This window comes from Pristis pectinata, chromosome 5, assembly GCF_009764475.1.
Source record: "Pristis pectinata isolate sPriPec2 chromosome 5, sPriPec2.1.pri, whole genome shotgun sequence".
Lineage (NCBI taxonomy): Eukaryota > Metazoa > Chordata > Chondrichthyes > Rhinopristiformes > Pristidae > Pristis > Pristis pectinata.
Window position 1 is genome coordinate 74254988 of NC_067409.1, and position 7667 is coordinate 74262654.

Here is a 7667-nt window from a genome sequence, read left to right on the forward strand (position 1 = left end):
ATTGCCACAAATAAAATAACAACAGAAATGCTGAGGACACTCAGCAGGCAGCGTCTGTGGAGAAAGAAACAGCGACCTAAAGTATTAACCCTGTTTCTCGTTTCACATTTGCTGTCTGACCTGCTGAATATGTCCAGGGTTGTTCTGTTTTTATTTTGGATTTCCACTACCTGCAGTTTTTTTTTAAAAACACTTGTAGAGCCAAAAATAAATGTGGGCTTTAAAGTATAAATCTAATTGTATTTAATCCAGAGCTTTCAGGATTCTGGTCACATTCAACAAGCTATTCCCCATCCTGGCATGTTTGTATAATCACTTATTCACATTTGTTTGGAACATCTATTTTTTTCACCGTTTTTCTTAGCTTGGTTTTAGACTGGCAATTGCTCATATTTGTCTCCATTATTTTGCTCCCATCTATTTCTTTTAAAAAAGTCATTAAAATGCTTATAATATAATTCCAAAAATGTTTATGGCTCATTCCTTTGAAGCTGAAGCTCTTCCTTTCATTTTACATAAACATTATTGACTTTACTCATGATGAACCCTCATGTGGTATAGCTTCAGTAATCCAAACTCCACATTTTGTTTTCATCTTATTTTGTTTGAATGCAGATCGGTAATTCATGTGATGCTTAAAACTTATCTTGTCTCTATCAGTGCATTTATTGCTAATCAGAGAGAAGAAAGGAGGAATGAGGTATGAAACTTAATACCAACTAGTAGAGGTTCATTGGCAAGACAGTTTTTGATTTTGCCCTGCAGAGATGGTACTTTTGTACCTTGTTGCATTGGGCGTCAGGAGGTAACATAGGGGTATTGTTCTTTCTTTCTCTCTTCTAACACCTGGATGACCTGAAAAAGTAGAACAGAGGTTGAATTTTGTTTTTTTTTTCCCCATTATGCTTATCACTATTGTGCGCTCAGGAGAATAAAGCGGAATTGCGTTAAACTTGGATTGTTGACACCAAAAAAGTATCCTTATCTTTAATGCTCATCTTAATACATCAGTAGCTTAAAAATTATATGAATTAATTCCTTAAATGTAACTTCTAATCATTTAAAGATATTTGAAATCCTACAATAAATTACAATATTTACATCTATTGCTGCAATAAACAAATTCACTTTAGTAGAAAAATATTTTATTTTTTCCTTCAAGTAAAAGGAAAATTAAATGTTAAAATTGTCTTAAGTGGTGGATCATCATCTGCCACAGACTGTTAAGATAGTTTCAGATACCTTAATGCCTCATTCCTGTACCATAGCTGAAGACTAATGCTATTTAGTTTTTAGTTCCAGTGTTTTTTCCTTAGTTTCATCATCCAACACATTTTTCAATGTAGTGTCACTTAGGAATCAGGCTGTTCTCATTGTTTCTGCTAACATCTTAAGCAGATAAGATTCTTTCAGAGGAGAGGCAAAAGTACTGATATTGATATCAAGACAGCAGGAAGCCCTGGAGAACTAGATTTGGGGCACAAAGAAAAATCTAATATATAACAACAGAGAAGGAGGCCAGTTGGGCCATCAGGTCCATGCTAGCTCCCGGAGAGCAATCCCAATAATCCCATTCCCCAAAAATGATCTGGCCATTCCAAGGTCTCCCCCAAGTCTCATATCATCCTGATTTAGCCACATCTCATCACTCCTTCGTTATTATCCATTAGGATTCTGGAATTTCCTTTCTGGTAGCACTGTGTGAAGTTTCATCACATGGACCTCAGTGGTTGAGGACAAAGGCCTTCCACCACATTACTCAAGACCAACTAGGTTTGGGCAAATAAAGATTAACCTTGCCTCAATGGTCGCGTGATGGGGGATTGATTGGAAAAGGGCAATCAATGCACAATGCCAGCTGGCTTCATCAGATCAGACAATGCAGTTATACCTGTGGTGGTGCAACAGTTAGCACTGCTACATCACAGCTCCAGGGAGACAGGTTCGATTCTGACCTTGGGTGCTGTCTTTGTGAAGTTTACATGTTGCACCATGACTGTGTGGGTTTTCTACAGGTGCTCTGGTTTCCTCCAAAACTCTTTGGTAACTTCTGTCACTTTGTATTTCCAAATTAGTGAATAATGACAATCCAAGCATTGATGGTTGTGGATTTATATTAATTACTTCTTGGTCTTCCAATGCAGCTTTTGCTTACTTGTTTATTATGACACAGAAGGAGGCCACTCAACCAATTGAGAGAATAATATGCAGGATGACAGGGAAAATAAGGAGGGGGGAAATGGAACTTTTTGGATTGTTCTGGTGGCAGCTGGCATTGATGGTGGTTGATTGTCATTATTGCTTACCTGTTTGTTGCTTGTTCTTTGCATCAGTAGTGGTCTATGTGCATAACAAGGTTCTGGCATCAGAAAATGAGTTAATGAATACAAAATCTCTTGTAACAATGTCAGTTGAATGATAAGTGTTGATTAGGACCACCAAAGTTCTTCCAATAACCGTGCACTATCATCACATCCATCTGAGAACGAGCATTAACATGTGACTCAGGAAGCAGCACCTCCACTTACACAGAGGTGTCAGCTTGGGTGATGTGTTCAAGTCTTAGCACGGTGCTTGAGCCTATAACCTTCTGATCCAGGATGCTACCACTGAGACAAGGCTTGTGCTGTGTGTGTGTGTGTGTGTGTGTGTGTGAGATATAGTTATTGACAACACTGTCAGGAAGTTACAAATATTGAGTTGCAAGAACTCAAACTAAATTTCTGCTGTCTTTCACAGTGAATTCAACTGAATGGAAGTTCTAGGCCCTGAAGATGACATAAAAGACATTTCCTCATTGTATTGTGTTACTTTCCTCAGTAAATTTCTTGGGAGTATTAAAAATGATTAAGGTGTGAATGTTTTGGCTTTAACTAATAAAAATGGAAAATACCTCCTGAAAACCTAAGTGTAAGAATCTTCTTTTTCATGCCCCCAATAAAAAGCACAATGCAGAATTTATATTTCGTTTTTAGAATGCCAGACCTACCTCTCAAACCGTACATATAGACCACTGACCGATCCCATTTGAGTCAGGACTGGCATGGTGGTGGTGGTGGAAAAACATATGCCTATTAGCAAGATAGAAACAGTATATAGAACACAGAACAGGTCCTTTGGCCCACGCTGTCTGTGCTGAGCGTGATGCTAAATTAAACTCATCCCTTCTCCCTCCACATGATCCATATCCCTTTATATTCATGTGCCTATCTAAAAGCCTCTTGAATGCCACTATTGTATCTGCTTCCACTACCACCACTGGCAGCGCCTTGCAGGCACCTACCACTCTCTATGTGTGAATAAAAACTTGCCCTGCACATCACCTTTAAACTTTTCCCCCTCACCTTAAAGCTATGTCCTCTAGTATTAGACATTTCTACCCTGGGGAGAAAGATTCTGGCTGTCTGCTCTCTCTATGCCTCTCAATTTTTATTGGTATTAGTATTGGTTTATTATTGTCACTTGTACTGAGGAACAGTGAAAAGCTTGTCTTACAAACCAATCATACAGGTCAATTCATTACACAGTGCAGTTGCATTGAGTTAGTACAGAGTGCATTGATGTAGAACAGGTAAAAACAATAATAGTACAGAGTAAAGTGTCACGGCTACAGAGAAGGTGCAGTGCAATAAGGTGCAAGGTCACAACAAGGTAGATCGTGAGGTTATGAGGTCATAGGTCATACCCCATCTCATTGTATAAAGGAACCGTTCAATAGTCTTATCACAGTGGGATAGAAGCTGTCCTTAAGTCTGGTGGTACGAGCCCTCAGGCACCTGTATCTTCTACCTGATGGAAGAGGAGAGAAGAGAGAATGTCCTGGGTGGGTGGGGTCTTTGATTATGTTGGCTGCTTCACCAAGACAACGAGAGGTGAAGACAAGAGTCCAAGGAGGGGAGGCTGGTGTCCATGATGCGCTGGACTGTGTCCACAACTCTCTGCAGCTTCTTGCAGTCCTGGGCAGAGCAGTTGCCATACCAAGCCGTGATACATCCAGATAGAATGCTTTCTATGGTGCACCAATAATAGTTGGAGAGAGTCAAAGGGGACAAACCAAATTTCTTTAGTCTCCTGAGGAAGTAGAGGCGCTGGTGAGCTTTCTTGGTTATGTCACCTACATGATTTGACCAGGACAGGCTGTTGGTGATGTTCGCTCCCAGGAACTTGAAGCTCTCAACCCTCTTGACCTCAGCACCATTGATGTAGACAGGTGCATTTACACCACCCCTTTTCCTGAAGTCAATGACCAGCTCTTTATAAACTTCTATCAGATCTCCCCTCAGCCTCCAACACTCCAGAGAAAACAATCCAAGTTTGTTCAACTTCTCCTTGTAGTTAATACCCTCTAATCCAGGCCGTATCCTAGTAAGCCTCTTCTGAACCCTTTCCAAAGCCTCCACATCCTTCCTATAATGGGGTAACCAGAACTGCATGCAATAATCCAAGTGCAGCCTAACCAAAGTTTTATACAAATACCACATGACTTTGATTCTTATAACTATGCCTCTGACGATGAAGGCAAGCATGCCACATACCTTCTTTACCACTATCTACTTGCATTGCTACTTTCAGGGAGGTATATACTTTTTAACCACTCTATCTACTTGTGTTTGCACTGACACTGAAAAATTCAATGAGATTTCCTCTCTGCTAAACTGTACACTAGAGAGATCTATGTACTTAATCTCTTCCTATATTGTAGATCCACATCTCAAGAACCAGTCAGGTGAATCCTTATTGTACTCAGTCTGTGCAGAAAAGCAAAGATGTGCACGATTACATGAGAGGAAATGAAGACTTTGCCAAAGTAGTTTGTCTGCAGGATTTCTCTCCCAAGGCTGTATCACCCAGCAGAAATATTGTGAATGATCTCCAGTTTCTATTAAGCAGCTAACAGCCTGGGTAAAATAAAACCAGCAAGACACTGTGACTAACAGTACTACTTTTGGTGATAAAGTTACTTGCAGGCAGTTTGCAAGGTTGGCTCACTTGTATTTGAAGAAGGCACCAGTGTGATCAATGAAATCCACTATCTCCTTAAAAGAAGCACAGTTAAGGCTGGCCTTTATCATCATGTCTCTCAAGTAGCAGAGGCCCTGCCCATGTATTCCTCAAAAATACATGGAAATAGCTTGCAGAATCAGAGGAGATGTATCCAATCAGCCCATGACTGTCACTATTTAGATTACTTCTGTGTAGAAGTGTCAAAAGAGACCAAAATTGAATGCATTTTAATGGCTGTATTTTAAAATAATTGTAATTAATGATTTAGGAAAACATTAATAAAATTTAAAACAAAATCCCTGAACTGAATGTAGAATAAAAACTAAAACATTCAGTGAGAAGACTGTAGTTCCCTGTTATTTCTATCTGCATTTTTAAACAGTGGGGTGACATTTGCTACCCTCCAATCTGCAAGAACCATTCCAGAATCTATAGGATTTAAGGATGATAACCAGAGAATCACAATCTCAAATCTCTGGGATGTAAGTCAGGTCTTTGCAATTTATCTGCTTTTGATCCCACCAATTCTGTAGTACAATATTTTTGCTAATATTTGTTTCCTCATTCCTTGTATTTTTGGTAGGATTTGTGTGTTTTCCATGAAAACTGGTCAAGGTCACAGTGATTCTCATTTCCCTCAGCACAGGATCAGTCCAAGTGGCTACAGTGCATCCTTGCCATTTCCCCCAATTTGCTGCCCAGTATTTCATCAACCAGACACTATCTTCACAGAGAAATTATTTCACATAGCCTGCTTTCACTGTGGAACCAATGATTTCTTGGGTTTGCAATTTGCTGGCATTTCTGACTTCCCATGAGTGCAGGCAGCAATTGACTGTACTCACGTGGCCATAATGAGCAATATGGACTTTTTCATGAGCTGGAAAGATTTGCATTCCCTCAATGAGTAGGTTGTTGTGTGTCACCAGAAGAATTTCCTCTTGGTGGATGCTGTGTTACCCAGAAGCATACATGTTCATTCTGAGGGAGGATGCAACTGCCTGGAAGGCTAGTTGCTCCTTCTGTTGCTACACTAGTGTGCTTTCCAAAAACAGCTGCTGAGTGCAGAGTCAGCAAGATCCAAACCAACTAGGATCATAGTGGAAAATTCACTGCTCCTCAAGATGAGAGTTTGTTCAGACAAGGACACCAAACAGGCCATCGTGTGCTGCCCAGCCTCACTAATTGAAGATAGCAGCTGATGCCAGAGTAAGGGAAGGAGACCTAGTGCTGGAGGTCTGAGGCAGAGCCTGGACAGCAGAGGAAGCAAGGGGAGCAGGAGCAAGAGGCAACTTAGATTGAGTTGTGGGCAAAATATTGGCTGCTGCAGTACAACGTGATAGAGGTGAAGTTATCTACTATGGTGGGAAAAATATAAAGGCAGCATATTAGTTAAATGGGTGTTAGACTGGGAAGTGTTGATGTATGAGACTTGTGTTCTCATGCACATGTCACTGAAGGCAAGCATGTAGGAACTGCAAGCAGTTAAGGCAGCAAATAATACGTTGGCTTTCCCCGCAAGAGAGTTTGATTGCAGGAACAAAGGTATCCTTCTACTACTATACACAGGCTTGGTGAGTCCACACCCAGAGTATCATATGCAGTTTTGGTCTAAGGAAGGATATACTTGGCACAGAGGTTGTGCAGCAAAGTTTTACCAAACTGAGTCCTAGGATGGTGGGACTCTTGTATAAGGGGAGATTGGGTCAACTAGGTTTGTCTTGGAACTTACAGTTATGACAGACTGGATGAGAGGAAGATGTTTCCACTGGCTCTAGTTCCAGAAGGTGGGTCACTGACTCAGATACTTACTAAGATATTTGGGAGTGATACGAGGAGAAATTTCTTCAGTCAAACAGAATCCTCTACCTGTAGAGTGTTATAGAGGGAAAATCTTTGACTCTAAGTAAAAAGGAGATAGATAGACTTCTAGATGCAAAAGGCATCAGGGTTAGAGAGTGGGAATATAATATTGAGATAGGCTATCAGTTGTAATGGTATTGATTCATAAAATAGGCTTGAAGGGCTGAATGGCCTAGTGTTGTTCCTATTTTTTTTAATGTTTCAAAGATAGCTCCAGGGTTATGTTCCTACTCAGTATAGCAGCATCATGCCCCAGTTGAGTGAAGGAGGGAATTATCCATGTGGAATGCAAGGGATTTCTTAACAGTGAGATGATTTTCTTAATGGGCAGCCAAGTCATGGTCTATGATATAAACCAAGCAATCCTCTCCACACTACAATCATAGAAACATAGAAAACCTACAGCACAATTCAGGCCCTTCTGCCCACAAAGCTTTGTCAAACATGTCCCTACCTTAGAGACCCATAGCCCTCTATTTTTCTCAGCTCCATGTACCTATCCAAAAGTCTTTTAAAAGACACCACTGTTGCTGACAGCCCATTCCATGCACTCCGAGTAAAAAAAACTTACCCCTGACATCTCCCCTATATCTACTCCCCAGCACCTTAAACCTATGTCCTCTTGTGGCAACCATTTCAGCCCTAGGAAGAAGCCTCTGACTTATCTACCCGATCAAAGCCTCTCATCATCTTATATACCTCTATCAGGTCCCCCCTCATCCTCCATCGCTTCAAGGAGAAAAGGCAGAGTTCCCTCAACCTTCTTTCATAAGGCATGCTCCGCAATCCAGGAAGCATCC